Consider the following 20,755-nt stretch of genomic DNA (forward strand, 5'->3'; position numbering starts at 1 on the left):
TTAGCAAGTAGGCAAATTCGCAAACACAGAATAATGAGAATCAACTGTACTGTATAATGTGGTAAGTGCTGTATATTGTAAATCTGCTAGGATGGGTCAGGGAAGGCTTCATTTGAGACAATTAAGATGAATTTACAGCAGTATGAAGCAATGAATCTATGGAATGGCAAATGGTCCAGAGTGGTTGGAATAAAAGGGCCCCTGTAAGGAGAGGCAACTGGGGACGTTTGGACTGGCCAGCTAACAGAGGAGGATGTGAAGGCCCTTATGCTGTATTAAGGAATTTTGATTCTATAGGTGATGGGAAACTATTGAATGATTTTAGCCAGGGGAGAAACATGGTCATATTTGTATTTTGGAAAGCTCACACTGCTTTGGTATTGGGTATAGATGAAGTAAGGAAAATAAATACAGGCATACCTCAGAGATATCACGGGTTCAGTTCTGGACCGCTACAATAAAACACATATCACAATGAAGCAAATCACACAAATTTTTTTATTTCCCAGTGCATGTAAAAGTATGATTACACTACACTGTAGATTATTAAGTATACAATAGCATTATGACAAAAAAATGTACATACCTTGATTTAAAAATACTTTAAAGCTTAAAAATGCTAGTAATCATCAGAGCCTTCAGAGAGTTGAAGTCTTTTGCTGGTGGAGGGTCTTACCTTGATGCTGATGGCTGCTGACTGATCAGGGTGGTGGTTGTTGAAGGTTGGAGTGGCTGTGGTAATTTCTTAAAATAAGACAGATATAAAGTTTGCCACATTGGTAGACTCTTTTTTCATGAAAGATTTATTGGTAATATGTGCTGCTGTTTGAGAACATTTTATCTATAATAGAACTTCATTCAAAATTGGAGTTAATCCTTTCAAACCCTGCTACTTTACCAGCTAAACTTATGTAATATTCTAAATTCTTTGTTGTCATTTCAGCAATATTTACAGCATCTTCACCAGGAGTAGATTCCATCTCAAGGAACCACTTTTTTTGCCCACTTGTAAAAACCAACTCCTCTTCTGTTAAAGTTTTATCATGAGATTGTAGCCTACATCTTCAGGCTTCACTTCTAATTCTCATTCCCTTACTTTTTCCACCACATCTGCAGTGACTTATCCACTAAAGTCTTGAATCCCTCAAAGTCATTGATGAGAGTTGGACTCAGCTTCTTCCAGACTCCTGTGAATCAACATTTTGAAGGATATTTTGACCGTCTCCCATGAATCACAAGTGTTCTTAATGACATAAATGGTGAATCCTTTCCAAAGGGTTTTCAATTTGCCCACATCCATCAGAGGAATCACTATCTATGGCAGCTATCGTCTTATGAGATGTATTTCTTAAATAAGATTTGAAAGTCAGAATTACTCCTTAATCCATGGGCTGCAAAACAGATGTTGTATTAGCAGGCATGAAAATAACATTCATCTGCTGTGCATGTCTATCAGAGCTCTTGGGTGACAAGGTGAGTTGTCAATGAGCAGTAATATTTTGAAAGGAATCTTTTTTTCTGAGCAGTAGGTCTCAACAGTGGACTTAATAAATTCAGTAAACCTTGTTGTAAACCGAAGTGCTGTCATCAAGGTTTTGTTCCATTTATAGTGCACAGTTAGAGTAGATTTAGCATAATTTTTATGGGACAGGATTTTTCAGAATGGTAAATGAGGATTGGCTTCAGCTTAAAAGTCACCACCTGTGTTTGCCTCTAACTAAAGAGTCAGACTGTCCTTTCAAGGTTTGAGGCCAAGCATTGACTTTTCACTAGCTATGAAATCCTATGTGGCTAATAAAAGGCTATTTTGTCTGCACTGAAAATCTGTCTGTTGTGTAGCATAGTCACCACCTTCATCAATGATCTTAGCTAGATCTTTTGGGTAACTTCTTGCAGCTTCTACATTGGCACTTGCTGCTTCACCTTACACTTTTATGTTATGAGATGACGTCTTTCCATAGACCTCATGAACAACCTGTGCAAGCTTCAGACTTTTTTCCAGTAGCTCTTCACCTCTCTCAGCCTTCATAGAATTGAAGGGAGTTAGGGCCTTACTCTGGATTAGGCTTTGGTTTAAGAGAATGCTGTGACTGGTTTGATCTCCAGACCACTCAAACTTTCCCCATATCATCAATAATGCTGTTTTGCTTTCTTATTCCTGTATTCACTGGAATGGCACTTTTAATTTCCTTCAAGAACTTTTCCTTTGCATTCACAACTTGGCTGTTTAGCTCAAGAGGCCTTTCAGCCTCTTTGCTTTCAACTTCCCTTCCTTATTAAGTGTAATCATTTCTAGCTTCTGATTTAAAGTGAGAGACTTGCTACTCTTCCTTTCACTTGAACTCTTAGAGATTATTGTAGAATTATTAATTAGCCTCATTTCAATATCATTATGTCTCAGGGATTAAGGAGGTCTGAGGAGAGGGAGACGAGGAATGGCCGGTTGGTAGACCAGTCAGAACACATACATTTATCAGCTGTCTTATATGGGGGTGATTCATGGTGCCCCAAAACAGTAAACAGTAGTAACATCAAAGAGCACAGATGTGATGGATATGGTAATTACCTTGACCCTATCACCATACATTATATGTATCGAAATACTACCCCATGAATGTGTGCATTTATTGTCAAGTTTAAAAAGATTACTGATCATAGATCATCATAACTGGCATAATAGTAATGAAAAAGTTTGAAATATTGTGAAAATTACAAAAATGTGACACAAAGACATGAAGTGAGCATATGCTGTTGGAAAAATGGCTTCAATAGACTTGATCAATGTGGGGTTGCCACAAACATTCAATTTTTTTAAAAACAGTATCTGTGAAGCACAATAAAATGAAGTGCAGTAAAATGAGGTATGCCTGTAGAAGGTTTTAGATATTCAGGTGAGAGATGATGAGAGAGTGAACTAAGGCAGTGACAGTGGAGATAGAGAAAATGGGATAGTATTTGAGAAATATGCCAAGATTTAAATTAAAAGTTCTTCGTGACAGTTTAGATAGAATAAAGGAGATCAAACAGCTATTCATTGTTGCTATTAAGATAGGCAATACGGGAGGAAGACCAGATTTAGGAAGTAACATGATAATTTCTGGATATGCTCATTTTTATGGTGCCCATGGGAGATTTTCTGTGGAGATGTAGGCAAGGAAATACAAATCTGAAGCTTGGGTGATATAGCTTTGAGAGACATCAACTATTTATATATATATATATATAAAATATATTATATATAAAAATACATAATATATAATATATAAAAATATATATAAATATGTAAATATATATAATATATATTTATAATATATAATATATAAATATATATAAATATATAAAAATATAAAAATATAAAAATATAAATATATTTTAAAAATATATAAATATATATATATTTGAATGTCTACTGTGTGTCAAGCACTGTCCTAGTGCCAGAGGAGACAGAACAATGAGTGAATTTTTAGTGAGGGGAAACATAAGCAAAAAATAATTTCAGATGAGTACTGTGATGAAAATGAAACTAAAAGGATGGAGAGTGACAAGACTGTATGTAAGGGTGGTAGCGTAGTTTAGATTGAATGCTTGGGTTTACTTTCTGGGGAGGTAATAGTTACACTGTGACAAAATGAAGAGAATATTGGTATGTGTGTGGATCTCTGGGAAGAGCATTTCAAGGAGAGAGAACAGAAGATGGTAAAGATGGGAAATGAGAGATGGGAGATGAACTGGTCTAGTTTGAAAACAGAAAGGAGCCCAGTGTGACTGGAGACAAGCAGACAAAGGGAAAGAGTTGGAGAAGTTGAACGCAGAGAGGTACAATGGGTGACAAATCATGAAGGCGCTAAGCGGCCATGGTCAAGAGAGTGGCTAGTTTTCTAAGTACAGTGGGAAGCCTTTGGGTAGTTTTAGCAGGAGAGTAACAAAATCTGTTTTGTGTTTTAAAATGATGGCTCTAGCCACTCTGGGGAGAATATTGTTGAGAACGAGAGTGAAAGTAAGGGAACTGGTCAAGTGACTACTGCAGCAGACAGGCAAGAGTTGATGGTAGCTTAGCGTAGGGAGATAGCAGTGAATGGGCAAGGGAGTCAGATGGCTTTTCTTCAGTCACCTCCATTGTGACCGAATTGAAGAACCAGTTTATCATTGGATCTGTTATGAATTCTAGGTATTTTTGTAAGTATATATATAAAGTATTATTTTGAAAACAGACCCTATCAATGAAATTTATTCTAAAATTACATAGTTTTGGGATTCAAATTAGAACATTTGATAAAATATCTCAGTGATTCTATAATCATATTTCACATTTATGAATGTTTATTAGGTGTGTAAAACATTTTCAAACAATTTTGATTCATTATACTACATATTTTCTTGTAAAATAATGAAGTTTTGACTTGCTTTGTTAATTAGTGGTTGGGTGAATAAAAATTTACTCAAAGCAGGACTACTATGTTGTGAGAGTAAATTGGCAACAGTGCTGTTTATTTGAGCTCTGTTTAAAAAGGAAAAAAAGGACTCTCCGTATATCTAGCTTTCTCCTGTGTGAGCACTACACTTTAACAAGGATATTTCTGGACATAGTAGGAAGCATGGACTGTGGTGGGGAGAGATTGGGGATTAGTATACCAGTTAAGAGGCTTTTAAAGTAGTCTAGGCAAGAGAATATTAGAAACTCTAAACCAGACAGTGAAATTTTTAGAGTGGAATTGTGATGAAGATTACTTTGAGACTTTTATGAAGTAGAATGAAAAGATTTGAAGAAGAATTAGATGTCTGGAGGTTAGGGAGAAGAAAAAAATTGGATGATTCTGAGATTATAAGCATCAGAGAATGGGTAGTTGGTGATGTCATAATATAAATGAGAGGTAGAATCTGTAGTCGCAGTAGGCTTGGTTAGAGTCAGTGAGTAGTTTTGAAAATGGTAAATTAAAGGCACCATCTTTGGGACTCCCTGGGGAAAAACGTAAAGAAGGCAGTTGAAGAAAGGTGAGTGCTGTAACTAATACTTGGAAATTATCCTCATATAGAAAATAGATGAAGCCTCAGAAATAAATGAGATCACTCAAGAAAAGAATGAAAACCTGAGAGATAGCATCAGCAGTGATAGTCTGTCCTTAAATAGAATGAAGACAGTATGTGATTGATTTGTCAGTTGTCATTCCTGATCTTTTCCAAGAAGTTTGAGGAGAGCTGTGGCTGAGATGGCACGGGTGGAGAACTGGAAAGATAACGCATAATGCAGACTACTCTTTGAAAAGTGTGGTGGGGAAAAGGAAGAGAGATAAGGCTGTGACTTAAAAGAGAAATGAGGTTCCATATAGGGATTTTTAAAAGTTATTATTTAAGGATGGAGAAGATGTTAGCACATTTATAGATGCAGACATAGCAAATGAAAAAATATTGAAGTTTTAGAGGAATAACCCATGGATCATGGTCCCACAGTGGGTGGGAAGTAGTTGATTCATTGACAGGTAGTAGCCTTGTAGAGGAGGAAGGGCATACTTTCTCCTGAGATACAAGGAATAAAGAATGGTGGTAATGTATTTGATTCTGCAAGTGAAAGGGAATTTCAGTAAATCATAGGTGATAAGCTCTTTTTTTCCTTTTTCTTCTGACAAAGTAGTCTTTTGACAATTTAGTGTGGTAAATGTTTGAAATAGAGAATATGAGAGAACTTGAGAAGGGGCAAGTAATAGGATTGTGCAGCAGTATTTGGGAGCTTGTTTCTCTTTGTTAGGACCAGGGCAATTTGAGAATATTGCAATACTTGGGGATAAGAATAGGAAGGAAGGCCCTGGAATGGAGAAAAGAGCTGTGGAAAATAAGAGGTGAGGAGAGATGATTACTTCATGATTTGCCCAGGGCTGCCTATATTGAAATGTGTGCAGGCAAGCTATTGCTAGGCCACTGGGGAGATCTTTTCACTGAGTCCAAATGTGAACTGCATCATTAATGCTGTTTTATCAAACCAAAGTATATAAAGGAAGTTCTGTTAAAGCAGAAAATTATCATTATAGAAAAGGACTTGTGAAAAGTTCTACAACATTTGAAACAGGTATTTTCATGTAACTTAAATTTATGAAGGACAAGTTATTGTCTTTTTAGTTCATATTTTTAGTTCATTTTGTTACCAGTATTTTCAAAACGTACCCAGCTCAGTCTTAGTTGTTAGAAGTGAAGGGCTAACAAGGATATCCAGTTGTCTGTAGTGTTGATGCTTGCTATAGGGAAATTTGCAGTGAGAAAAACATATTAAAATAGTAGTGTTGTTCAGTTGTAATTTCATCTATTTAAAGTGTTCTTTCACTACATTGAACAAATTATCAGATTGCCTAAGTTTCTTATAACCAGAAGTCTTTCATATAAGAAATGTGAGGTTAAAACTTAAAATAACCTGTTCATTATAGATTGGATAATCTGCTGTTTCACTGAGTTAGGACCTCTTTGGAATTCGCAAATTTCTGAAACTGTGCTAAATAAATAAGGCTATTATGAGCAAGGTTTTATCTGTACACACACAATCAAAGTTTTCTAATATTTGGACTGTGTTTTAATATTCCATGCAAGGATTCTGTGTATGGTGTGTCTGTGTTTCTCTGTCTTGTTAATGTGAGCATTCATGCCCAGAAGGGATGATTGGGAGACATTATACCTTTGAAGAAGATAATTTGTTTCCAACTTATTTTTACTGTCAAAAATGTTTTTTGTGCTTATTTTTAATGCAGTGCTTTGTATATACTTTTGTGAAATATTTCGCCCAGTACTTTAAAGGATGATACATAATCAAAAGTAAAAAACACACCGAGTGTTGAATGAGGCAGGAATAAAATACAGTCGTGCATCACTTAACAAAGGGGATACATTCTGAGAAATGCATCATTGGGCGATTTCATGATCGTGCAAACATAGAGAGTACTAACACAAACATAGATTGTACTAACACACACATAGATGGTATAGTCTGTTATACATGTGGGCTATTTGGCCTATTGTTCCTAGGCTACAAACCTGTATAACATTTTACACTTGTGGCTTACCATGAATGGAGCTTGCAGAACTGGCAGTTGCTCTGGGTGAGTGAGTGGTGAGTGAATGTGAAGGCCTAGGACATTATTGTACACTACTGTAGACTATAAGAAATTTATTTTTTAAATTTTTTCTTCAGTATTAAATTAACCTTATCTTACTATAACCTTTTTACTTTATAAACTCCAGCTCTTTTGTAATAACACTTAGCTTAAAATACAAATGCATTGTACAGCTGTACAAAAATATTTTCTTTTTTAATATCTTCTATAAGCTTTTTTTTTTTTTTTTTTTTTTTTGATGGAGTCTTGCCCTGTCACCCAGGCTGGAGTGGAGTGGTGTGATCTGGGCTCACTACAACTTCTGCCTCCTGGGTTCCAGTGATTCTCCCGTTCCAGCCTCCCAAGTAGCTGGGATTACAGGTGTGCACCACCGCACCTGGCTGTTTTTTGTATTTTTAGTAGAGTCGAGGTTTCATCATGTTGGCCAGGCTGGTCTTGAACTCCTGACCTCAAGTGGTCCACCTGCCTCAGCCTCCCAAAGTGCTGGGATTACAGGTGTGAGCCACTGCACCCAGCCCTATAAGCTTTTTTCTATTAATTTTTTTAACCTTTTAATCTTTTTTATTAAAAACTAAGACGCAAACACATTAGCCTTGGCCTACACGGGGTCAGGATCGTCAATATCAGTGTCTTCTACCTTCACATCATGTCCCACTGGAAAGTCTTCAGGGGGCAGTAACACCCATGGAGCTATCATTTCCTATGATAACAGTGCCTTCTTCTGGAATCTCCTGAAGAACCTGCCTGAGGATCTTCTTGCGGGGGTGTCACTCTTTTCAGAAATCTGTTCATGGTGGTTTCCTTGGGTTTGTTTCTTTTTTTCATCATAGATTTGCTTGTAAGCAGATCTATGAACATTCCTCTCTAGTAATGAAAACCTTTCATTGTTGGGGTTCATGTTTTCAAACTTTTTAAGCAGCTTGTTGAAGTCTGCAAAAACTTCTGCTAAACCCTTCACTGTACATTTTCTTGAGAGAATTATTCAGCTGCATTATAATCTTTTGGAACCACTATTGTATACGTGGTCTTTGGTCTACTGAAATAATGTTATGTGGTACATGACTGTATCCAAATTGATGAGGTAATTCTAGTAGCTTATAAAATATCTTACATAACAAGATCCATGTCATTTCCCCCTGAATCAAGGACAAAGAAGAAAAAAGGTTTGTTATTTTAAGTATAACATATAATATTCAAATGTGAATTATGTTTGATTGTAGGTCAGTAATTTTTGAGCCCCAGTTTCTTATGAGAATGGAATTGGTAGTGTGCCAGTTAAGGAAAATTTATGGTGACACTAGATAAACATGGCAGTAAGTAGAAGCAGTTCATTTTGTGTAAGTTAAATCGTTACATTTATAAATATAAAGAATAGCCATTTAACTATTTTTTTATAGGTTTTTAAATTATAGTTTTTACATCTTACGTTTTAGTTGAATGTTTTACTGAAATATATTTCATGTCATAGTATAGATAAAAAAGAATTTAAGAAACCATGTCATCTAAGGATGACTTTGTCTTCTCCAGGTTTCTGTCCTCAAGCGAAAAAATCTTGCCTGTTTTTAACTCTAGAAAAGTGGTTATAATTATTTGATTTTTCAGCATGCAAACTAGTAACTATTTACACATGATAGATATACTTTTTTTTTAGGTTTTTATTTTTTATTAAAACTATTAATGCACATATGGATGAAAGACTAGAGGTGCTCCCCAACTCTATTTCTGTTTCTTCCTCCCTGGAGGCTACTACATCGAACATTTTTAGCTGATTGTTTTGGTATCATGTCAGTAAATGGTGTGCTTATGTTGCTAATTCTTATTTTTTTGGTTTTAACCATTATGGAGGATGAGGATTTAGCTCTTTACATTTTCCTTCACCACGTATGCATATCATATACTCTTCCAATCCCTCAGTTCTTTCACCCTAATTATATTAGTAATTTTGATTAGATTAGTATTCGTTAGCAGATCCACTAGTAAATTGTAGTTGCTATTCTCTATTCCTGTATTTTCATTTTCTCAGACTTAATTTATTTGCTTCATTTTTTTGTATATGCTACTTGGCTATAATTCAACCCCCAAATCTGTGCTTGTTTTCAAAATCAACTTTCAGTGCGTTCATTCCGATTTGTCAACTTCATTTTCTTGAAGATGTCACTCCTGGAGCCTTCTAAGCTGAATACGGACTCATTTTCTGAAGCTGGTGTACACGTGTCACTGATCTTCTTAGAAATTATCTTTGCCTTTTTCCTGAGTTGGGCCTTCTAGATCCTGTATTCTCTGTCTCCCTCTTTATGTTTTGCTTGTTTCATGCTTTGAGAGCAGCATGTCTTTTTTTTGTTTTTGTTTTTAATCTTTCTGAGGAAAAGTGTTTGTGGTAGGTTAATTTTGTGAAACCTTATGAGCAAGTCTGAAAATTATTTTTAACTATCCTCACACTTGATTGATGGTTTGGCAGGGTAAAGAATTCCTGGGGGAAATGTTTTTAAAGGCATCATTGCATCATCTTCTACCTTTAGATGTCATCATTGAGCCATTCAGAATCATTCCTGATTCTTGACACATGATTTTTTTCTTTTTTCTCAGTATTCTGATATTTCACAACAAAATATCTTAATATGAGTCCATTTTCATCTGTTTTGCTGGGTGCTCAGTGTACTCCAGCAACTTACATCTTTCATTTCTGGAAAATGTTAAATATTTCATTATTGTTTTTCTCCCCTCCATTTTGTCTCTCCTTTCTTTCCAAAACCCATCTGGTTTAGATGCCCTCTAATCAGGTTCTCTAATTTTCTTCTATTTTTCTACTCCTGTGCTTTTCTACTTTTTGTGGTATTTCCTCACATTTACCTTCCATGATTTCCATTGAATTTTTTCTTTCTGCTTTTGTATTTTTATTTTCTAAGAGCTCTTTTGTTTCCTCTGTAACTATCTTATTCTAGTTTCATGAGTATGATATTCTTCTTTTTCTTTGATAATTTTTATAACTGTTGCTTTTTTCAACCTGAGTAGTTTTTACCTATTTGTTTATTTTAATCTCTTTCATTTACTAGGCTTTTCTCAGCTATCTAGTATCCCAAGATTCTTAGCTCATTAAGAGTGGGGGACTAAAAACCTGATGCTCTGATTTCATGTTGAATGTCACTGTAGCTAGTTTGTAGCTGGGTTATTTGGGGGTAATACCTGATCTTCATGTCTGTGTCTTTCTTGTTGACTGGTCATATTCTGTAGACTATGAAGAAGACTTCACATCTGCCTGGAAAGTAAAGACCAAGCTGAAGGCTTCAGATAGTCAGGAGGGAGAATCAGGTGGAGGGGTTTGTATCAGCATTTAATAATCCTGTCTTCTATATTATTTCATTGTCTTTGGTCGAGAGGTACCTCTTATCTTACTCTCTCCAGAAAATAAGCCCCTAGTTTTCAGTTCTGTGTAGTGGAGGAAGGTGGGTGATATGGTTTGGCTTTCTGTCCCCACCCAAATCTCATCTTGAATTGTAATCCCATAATTCCCACATGTCATGGGAGGGACCTGGTGGGAGGTAATTGAATCATGAGGGTGGTTTCCTGTTCTCTTGATAGTAAGTGAGTTCTCACAAGATCTGATGGTTATATAAGCATCTGGTATTTTCCCTGCTGCCACTCATTCTCTTTCCTGCTGCCCTGTGAAGAGGTGCCTTCCACCATGATTGTAAGTTTCCTGAGGCTGGGGAGCCATGTGGAACTGTGAGTCAATTAAACCTCTTTTCTTCATAAATTACCCAGTCTTGGGTCATAGCAGCATGAGAACAGACTAATACAGTAAGAAGGCATCCCTCTGTAAACCAGGAAGTGAGCCAGCACCTTGATCTTGGACTTCCCAGCCTTCAGACCTGTGAGAAATAAATTTCTGTCATTTAAGCTACCCAGGCTATATTTTTGTCATAGCAGCCTGAATTAACTGACAGTGAGCTTAGGACTAGCTGAGAAAACCAGCAGCTTTGCTGCCCAAAAGTTGTGGAGTGACTTGATTCAGGCTAGGGAAGAAAGAGAAGACACACAAACTAAACCTGTGACTTTGCTGGTGAAAAGTGGTGGATTTGGTTGGAAACAAATAGAGAAAACCTGCTGCTGTGCTAATTTCACATTGTGGACCAGCAGAAATTTAATAGGGAAATCCTAGAAATGAGAGAGCCATGGAAGGGTTAAGATGAGCTCTCCACATAGAGACCCAGGAGAGCCTGGAAAAAAGTGAAAGCTGATGGGGACTTGACAACTGGCTGCAACTTTGAATGCATTTCCCAGTCCATCACAGCTCAACTCACTGAGAGTGAAGTCTTAAAAGCTTGAGGTTTTTGAACACAGCCGTTGCTGATTTGTCCACAACATTGGCTCAAATGGCTGTTGGAGCACAATATTGGTCCATCATTAAGCTTTACAGACATAGGTACAACCCCAAGAGAGTCAGACTAAAATGTAAAAATAAGAATTAAAATATTAAACAGATGTCCTGACAGCATACCTTGGAGGGAAACAGATTCTGCAGTTTAAGTCTAGACCAATTATTTAAAAACTCAAACTCTGAAAAAAAAAAAATAAATCTAGAGTTACTGTTAAGGGTTCCATATTCAACCCCAAACTGCTAGACATGGCAAAGAAAAGAAATACTGGGAAAATGTGAGTCATCATCAGGAAAAATAGTCAATAAAACGGACTCTGACTGGGCTCAGTGTTGGATTTAATGAAGACTTCAAATTGGCTATTTAGAATATATTGAAAGAATTAAAGGAAAATCTAGTCTGGGCATTGTGACATGTGCCTGTAGTCCCAGCTACACAGGAGGCTGAGGCGGGAGGATTACTTGAGCCCGGTAGTTCAAGGCTATGATCACACCTGTGAATAGCCACATCAGTCTAGCCTGGGCAGTAAAGACCCTGTTTCTTTCAAGAAAAGAAAAAAAAAAAAAAAAAGGAAAAAAGAAAAATATGTGAACAAGATGCTAACAGGACACAATAAATAGAGAACCTCAGTAAAGAAGCAAACTCAAAAAGAACCAAGTAGAGATTTTAGATTTGAAAAGCACAGTATTTGAAATGAAAATTTCATTGGATAGGCTCAACAGATTTAAGATGGCAGAGAAAATGTGAAGATCAATAAAAAGTATTCCAACAAGAGAAAGAAAAGAGATTTGTAAGAATAGGGAACAAAGCCTTGGAGACGTGTGGGACAATGTCAGACATTCCAACACACATGTAATGGGAGTTTCAGACAGAAAGGAAAGAGAGAGACAGAAAAAAATATTTGAAGTAATAGTGGCCCCAAACCATCTCAAAGTTTTACTAAATTTTGGTAGAAAATAAAACTTAAAAAGAATTTCAGTAAGATGAAATAAGCACACTATACGCTAACTTGGCAGAGACAGTGAGCTCTGGTCCTTTCAGCTTCTGATAAGGGCATTCCTGCCAAGATGGGGGCTCCACCCTCATGACCTAGTCTAACCCTAATCACCTCCCCAAAGACTCCACCTCCAAATACCATCCCACTGGGAATTAGGGTTTTAGCATATGAATTTGGGAGGGACACAAACGCCTAGGCCATAGCACTGATCAAGCTTCGGTTATCACCAACTGAGCTGGGGCCCTGGGGAGGTACATGGGGACAGCCCCAGGCAAGAAGGCCACAGAGTCACACTGTTCTTACCTCAAGCTCTAGCAGTTTTGCCAGAATAAATGTGCCTCATTTTTATAACGGCCTTTGGGCAATTTTCAGCACCCTTAAAAGACTGTCTTTGATGATGCTGTCCAGTTTTATATTTGCTTTTTTGCAGAGGGGAACTGCCAATCTCTTCATGCCAATATTATCAGAAATTGAGTAATGTTTGTAATAAAAGATTTTCAACATTTTAATATTACTAAACTTTCATAGTCACAACTTTGTTATCAAGTGAAAGAAATCATTGTGATATGGGCAATATTGTTTCTAATGATGAAATTCATTAGGATGTTCACTGCAGCATTTCTTGAAGACATGGGAAAAATAGAAACAACTGCCATGTTCCTCAGACGCTAAACTACACTCATCCTATGAATCTGCAACAACTAAAAGAATAACATGGTTTCATATGTACTAATGTGAAATGTTCTCCAAAATACATTTTTCTGTGGGAAAATAAGTTTCATATATCACTGATATAGTAAGATATTACTTATATAAATATAGTAACACATTATGTTTTAGATATTTATATAAGTATAGAAATGAAGCATATATCTTCATATTTTCTACAGATACAAATATGTAAATATGTAAGAATAGGTCTATAAAGACATAAAGAATAGGTCTATAAACACATAAAAACAAAGTATAACAGGCATTACCCCTAGGGAAAGAGCAGAGATGGAAAGCTGGCCAAGTTAAAAAGGCTCGTCTCTATCCAGTAATACCTGAAATTTTTTACAAAATTAATTTATTTATATATACCTGTGTAATAAAACAATAATTTAACAAATGGATTGCCCAAGCTATCAGCTATGTATATGGAAAGTCAACATCATGAGGATTCCTAGAAGTTTCTATACAAATTCACAGAGATTAAAGAAAACCATTTGATGAAATAAAATTAAGCACCCTTATATAAAAGATTTTATTAGGTGAAACATGCTTGGCATCATTTCTCAAGTCATGGATTTGTCAACCCAAAGATGATCTCCTTATATAGAACATTTCATCTTTTAAAATCCCATGACTTATATGTTAGTTTGTGCTTTTTATCATGGATTTCTTTCCTAGTAGTAAGCCATTTCAGTATGTGTCACATTCAATAATATCTTTTAATAACTTTAACAGGTGCATTTCAAGTTACAAGATTTCTTTATGCCTACAGTTAAGAATTACTATGAATGAAACTTATTAACAATTACTCTTAATTCTTTAAATCGTCATCTTATGAATCAAGTATTTTCTGCTAGAAATACTTTACCCTAATTACAACCTTCATAGATTGTAAAAAGGAAACAGACTCCAAGACACTGTGGCAATAAATGGAAATAATTTGTCTTCCACAGTTCTTTTAAGAAGAGAATGATTTTATAGGTGATAGGAGAGGGCCTTGAGATACTATGTCAAAGTGAATTTAAGTACTATCTTTATATTTTGAGCTCTGGCTTTTCATATTCTAGCATTTGTTGTTGAGATTAGTTTTTCATTGACACTTTGAAAAATTAGAAAGAGATGGTTGATGAGTTGCAGAATATAGATAAAATAGAATAGCATTTATGTTTTTAGTAAAGTAGGCATTTAATTAGTTTTTTTTTGGTTTCATTTTGTTTTTTTGAGATGGGGTCTTGCTATGTTGCCCAGACTGGTTTTGAATTTGGGCTTAAGCAATCCTCCTGCCTCAGCCTCCCAAAGTTCTGGGATTATAGGAATGAGCCACTGCTCCTGGCCTATTTACTTTTATTATACAGGTTGAGTATCCCTAATCTGAAATGCTTGGAACCAGAAGTGTTTCAGATTTGGGATTTTTCTGGATTTTGGAATATTTGCAAATACATAATAAGTTGTCTGGGGAGAGGACCCAAGTCTAAACATAAAATTCATTTATGCTTCATGTACACTTTGTGTACATAGCATGAAAGTACTTTTATATAGTGCTTTTAATTTTGTGCATGAAACAAAGTTTTGACTATGACCTGTCACGTGAGGTCAGGTGTGGAATTTTCCACTTGTGGTGTCCTGTTGGTGCGCAAGAAATTTTGGAGTTTGGAGCATTTCAGATTTTTGGATTAGAGATGTTCAACCTGTATAACCTTATGAGTTGTATCAATGTCATTTATATTTTTCAGGTAAGAAGATAGATGTGTGGTTAGATTTTTAAAAAATACTACATTGGGGAAAATGAGATTATAATTCAGAATTTAGTTTTTACTCTATTTAATCACTCCTTTTGCCACACATGTCCTCAGCATTTATACTGGAGTGTTTTATGAGGCAATTCATTATTATTATTCTAACATATAATGAAATGAAGCCCTCTTAATGAAAATGTCATTGCTACAACCTGTTTAAAGGACAGTATGACAGTATCTGACAATTGAAAAATCATGTATCCTTTGATCTAGGAATTCTACTTTTAGCTCTTGGTGTTTACTTGCTAATGTATGTGTATCTCTCTCTCTCTCTCTCTGAACACACACATATGATATATATGTGTATATATATATGTGTGTATATATACACATGTATATATATGTGTATATATATGTGTGTATATATACACATGTATATATATGTGTATATATGTGTGTATATATACACATGTATATACATGTGTATATATACATATATGTGTGTATATATGTGTATATATACATATATGTGTGTATATATGTGTATATATACATATATGTGTGTATATATGTGTATATATACATATATGTATGTACATGTATGCGTATGTATATATACACACATATACATATATCATATGTGTGTGTATGTGTATTTGTTTTTGGATGCTGATTGCCACACTAATTACAACTGCAGAAATGGAAGCAGCCTGTATGTCTTTCAGTAGAGGACAGACGAGATAAATTTTGATGCATGCATACAATGAAGTACTAGGTATTTCTAAAAGAATGAGCTTCAATATGGAAAAATCACTAAGATTTTATTAAACAATTGCATTCATGTAAATAAAAATTGATGTATTCAATTTTGTCTGAAAGTTTTGTGTAAATTTGTCTAAAAGGCTAGAAAGAGACTTCTTTAGGGAAGAAGATCAGTTTTTGTTTTTTGATTTTTAAATATTTCAATGTAATTAGACTACATCTTTTACCACATACATGTGTGTTTATATACACATACATACACATATTTATATACATATGTGTGAACCTGTAATGGATTTTTTAAAATGTTATATGTAAAGGTTTTTTTACTCACTGTTCATCACAACTTTGGAGTCTACTCCATTATCTCCTGGTGTTCAGTACTATCAGTAATAAATGTCATGCAGGTTTGATTATTGTTCCTTTTACATTAACATTTTTCTTTCTGGAAATCCCCATTTTTTTATGTTTTAAACATTCTGAGGTTTCACTTAGTGTTTCTAGATTTGGGCCATTTTCATTCCATCTGCTCTGCACATGGTAGACCCCTTCATTCTAAAGTTTTCTGTGTCATTTAAACTCAAATACATTTTCTTCTGTTACTTCTTCAACTATTTCCTCTCACACTTATTCTATTCTTGTCTTATGAAACTCTTAATAGGTAGTGTTGGATTTGCTTCTGGGTTCTAACTTTACTCATATTTTTCATCTTTGTTCTGCATTTGGAAGATTAACTTGACTTGATTTTCTGGATTAGCAGTTTCAACTTTATTCTGTCATTTAGTCTGCTGTTACATTTTAATTTTAATTTTTGTTTTTATTTTAGAAACAGTGTCTTGCTGTTACCTAGTAGCACAGTCACAGCTCACTATAACCTTGAACTCTTTGGCTCAAGTGATTCTGCTGTCTCAGCCTCCCAAGTATCTGGGACTACAGGCACATTGCCACCATGCCCAGCTAACTAATTTATTTATATTTTCTTTTTGTAGAGATGAGGTCTTTCTCTATTGCCCAGGCTGGTCTCAAATTCCTGGCCTTAAGCCATCCTCCCACCTCAGCCTCCTGAAATGCTGGCATTACAGGTGTGAGGCAGCATGGCCAACCTTAGATTTAAATTTGACAATAATGTTTTTAAGTGCCAGGAACTTTCTTATTTTTTGGTTGCTCCTTTGCTTCCTTTTAGTGACTTGTTCTTTTATGAACGCAGTAGCTTCTCACATATCTCTCAGAATGCTGACAAAAATAAAATGTTAAAATTCTCTTCTATTCTCAGCACCATCTGTTTTTCCCCCAGTTTAGTTTGTTTAGTTTACCCGCTGTCCCTGATGTTTTCTTCAAATGCCTGGTGATATAATTGCTGAGTTTTATTTATAAATGAAGGACTAGGGTGATGATTCAGGATTATATCTGACGAGGATTTCCTCTGTATTTGTGTAGGCTGCTCCTCCCCTCCTCCCACCAGCCTTCTACCTGGAATGGGACGTCATGGTCAGGCACTGAGTAAGTGGTGGGTTTGTCCTCAGGCAGACTGCTGCTTCAGATTTATAGGCAGAGAGCAGGTGGGAGCCCTTAAAATAACTAAATTAAGAAGGAAGAGTACTCTGGATATGGGACATATTAGGGTAAGGCTTTGAGTGGAAGAACAGAAGGGAAGAAAATGGCACCACCCCTAGAGTTATTGGGAAATGTATTAAGGGGAACTTTTGGTTGTTATAACACCTGTGGAAGACAACAGCCGTTTGATGAAAAAAGGAATTTTTTTCTCCCTAAATGCCAGTGGTTTCCTGTTTGAAAAACCCTGCTTTAGTGCATTCACTCCTAGGCAATCTCCCTTCCTCCATCCCTCCTCCTCTAGTGTCCTTTGCAAAGAACCAGATCTACCTCAGCCTCTACTCTCTTTTCTTTCAGGCTCCCACATCCCTATTCAGAGCCCTCCCCAAAGAGAACAAACCCCCACTGTCTTTGGAAAGAAGTTTGTGGTATTTAGTCAGGCCAAAATGTGGGCTCTTCTATATGCGATTCCTTAATGGCCCGGAATGACTGCCCCTCCACTGTGCCTGCACTTTGTTGTTGTTGTTGACTCCAAGCTTGAATTTTCTCTAGGAATGGTTTAGGAAATTCAGCTCTACATTTGTTTTAAGGCTTTAAATACTGATCATAAATTCAGTGTTTTTAAGATGAATTCAGTTTAGTTTTTTCCACCAGGATACTTCCAGTGGTGTGTCCCCGTGTGTCTCATCTTCTTAACACCCCACCAAACCCATCAAATAAAGAGTTAACTGCTTTCCCTTATTTCCACAATACTAATAATGCAGTAGGAAGTATTGTTCTAGGAGTTTTCCATGTATTATTTAGCAATAACAAACCTGTGAGTTAGATACCATTGTCATTCCCCCATTTAACAGGTGAAAGAAACCCACTTTAGGAGGGTAAGTAATTTACCCGGGTTTTCAGGACTAGTTAAGTGGTAGAATGCAGGTTCTTTACCACTGTGCTGTATCACCTTTTTCTGTGATTACTTTATGATGATCTTATCACCAGTTTCATACATGTGTTTATACATTTTGGTCTACTCTAATAAATTTGAGTTTTTGGGGAACAGATAGTTTGTCCATATATTTTCTTCAACATCTAACCACATGCATAGCGTCTAGCTGTGAGTAAATACCTATGGAATTAGCTGTGCGCAAAGTCCTACTTTTCTTCTTTGATTCAATGAAATATTACTAAATTACAGTTTCAAGATAGTAGTTTGAGAGGGAAGGTATGGATAGCATATTGTCATTTTATAGAAAATTATTTTTATTGATTTAATGTTTTAAGTGAACTCTGGTTATGGTCAAATCAGTATGTGAAAATAGTTGCATCAAAATTTAATCTTAAGAAAATGAAATTTCAATCAGTTCTTTTTTCTTTATCATCTCTTGGAAATGTACTTTACAAAATAATGTTGCTGCTGTATTGCAAAAACATTAGAAATAGTGCAGATGACTTTTAAGTGCTTCCTTTAAGAAAATACTTAAAAATAATGCATAGAATGAGATTTTGTTTTTCATTTCATGGATACTGTAAGTTATGCAACATGGATCTGGTGAAATAATTATTTTATCTGTAAAATATAAGAGCAGAAGTAATTTTTAACATCTTATGAATGCTTAATTTAGCTGTCATATTTTCAATGGAAATTCAGTTTGTTGAATTAAATGGGTGTGAACCTATCACCTAATGTAGTTACAAAAGGATTTTTAATATTAAAATAGGCACGGCCTAGTATATTAAGAATAGCTCATTTACTTACAGTTCTAAACCTGGGTAGAAATGCTTTTGTAAAACAATTGTTACAGAAAACTTCTGGGACAGAATATAGGTGAATAAATACCACTTTTATTACATTTCCTTTACATAATAAACTGTATTGTAGACAGCTAGAAATACATTTATAGGCAGGAAGTATTACCGTAAAAGCTTGCCATTTTAGTAGACTAAAGATGCCACTTCTATCTTTATGCCTTGTTATGCAATTCACGGGAAGTTGATAGCTTTAAGAGTACTACTCTATAAACAATATCACCTTTTGCTGCTTCCAAGTATTACACAATTTTATTTATAAATAGTAATATGTACATTTAAAACTATTCTTGATTTTGGTAACAGAAAAATGTAACATTTTTGTGACTGTGAAACTATGCCACCAAGAAGTAATGATGTCCCAGATGTGGCCTAGTTGTTGGGGATGCAAAGATGATTTCTGCACTCATAAGACTTAGAGTTTAGAAAGGAAGTTGCACATTAAATACCAAAAAATTTAATTATATAGGTTTATCAGAATTATGAAGTATAGAGTACTATGAAAGTATGTCTTAGGAGAAGTTATCCTAATTAGGGCAGTTAGGGACATTGATATTTTGCCCTTAAAGAATGATTGTGAATTAGGTATGCAAAGATGGTTGTGTATAGGTGGTGGTAAGTGCAGGGAGGGATTTGCATCAGCGCTGGGGTAATACTGGTATGTTTAAAGCTGTGGGAGTGGTGCAAATTGAATCTAGCAATATATTAAAATGCTTATAAGCCATAAAATCACATTTTAATTCCTCATAAGTTATATGTAGATACCAGGGTGTTGGGGTAGTCTGGGTACGATATGATAATGGCAAGGACTCATTAGGGGGTGATGGAAAGAAACTGATAGATTCTAGATTCTAGAAATATTTACGAGGTAGAATTTACTGCTTCTTTGCTGTGTCTGTTTTTACTCCTACCACTTTTAAGCTTTGAAATACTTTTGAATATTTTTGTCCAGTATTTCTCTTTAGCTATTCCCTTTGTTCATGTGGTTTTTTGCCTTAATACTTTGCTGCTGTTTTAATAGAGATTGTGAAGAAAAAGAATATAAACTCAGGTAGTCAACCTAACATATTTTACTGAACCCTAGCCCACTGATTTGAAATGTCACCTTTATTGTATATTGTTTCATTTAACTACTCTGAAGATTTGTCCGTTCCTATGATAATACTGCACTATTTGAATATACAATGTTTTTACAGTTGATAGCAGGTACCTCCTTGACATTTATGCTTTCCTAAAAAATCATGTTGGCTAGTTTTACGTACTTTCTTTTTCAGGTAAATTTTAGGATAAATTTACCCAAAATACTTTTGGGATTTCTATTAGGATTTATTCATTTTTTTTTAAAGAATAATTTGGAGAGAATTGGCATTTTTACGTTATTGGATCTTCTTACCTCAGAACACAGCTTCTCCATTTAATCAATTTATTTTAAATGTCTCAGCATAATTTTAATAATTTTCATATCTGTCTGAACATTTTAGTCTTATTTGGTTATTACGATTATTTAGGAAAACTGTTGATTTTTCTGTGTTGCTCTTATTTATAGTCAGCCAAACTCTCATAAATAACTTTACTAATTTTTTTACTGATTTCTTCAGACCTTTCTGCAGTTCTTGAGAATGCACTTATATCATCTGCATTTCTTAAAATGCTATGTCTTACTACATTACTTAAAACTTAAACTACAAGTTTGAAAAGTAGTCATTGTAGTGGGCATTCTTGTCTAGT

At 35.2% G+C, this 20,755-nt stretch overlaps 1 protein-coding gene across 21 annotated transcripts in view; it reads left to right on the plus strand.

The window, feature by feature from the left end:
- PALS2 (protein associated with LIN7 2, MAGUK p55 family member) overlaps nucleotides 1–20,755 on the plus strand; it is a 114,297-nt gene that overhangs the window by 18,880 nt on the left and 74,662 nt on the right. For 2 of the 21 annotated variants that reach the window (XM_054687198.2, XM_016956871.4), the window contains exon 1: nucleotides 4,863–4,992. The exons of 12 other annotated variants lie outside the window; for them this stretch is intronic. The gene's annotated coding sequence lies outside the window, so the exon portion shown is untranslated. 21 annotated transcript variants of the gene reach the window in all.

The sequence above is a fragment of the Pan troglodytes genome, chromosome 6, assembly GCF_028858775.2.
Source record: "Pan troglodytes isolate AG18354 chromosome 6, NHGRI_mPanTro3-v2.0_pri, whole genome shotgun sequence".
NCBI lineage: Eukaryota > Metazoa > Chordata > Mammalia > Primates > Hominidae > Pan > Pan troglodytes.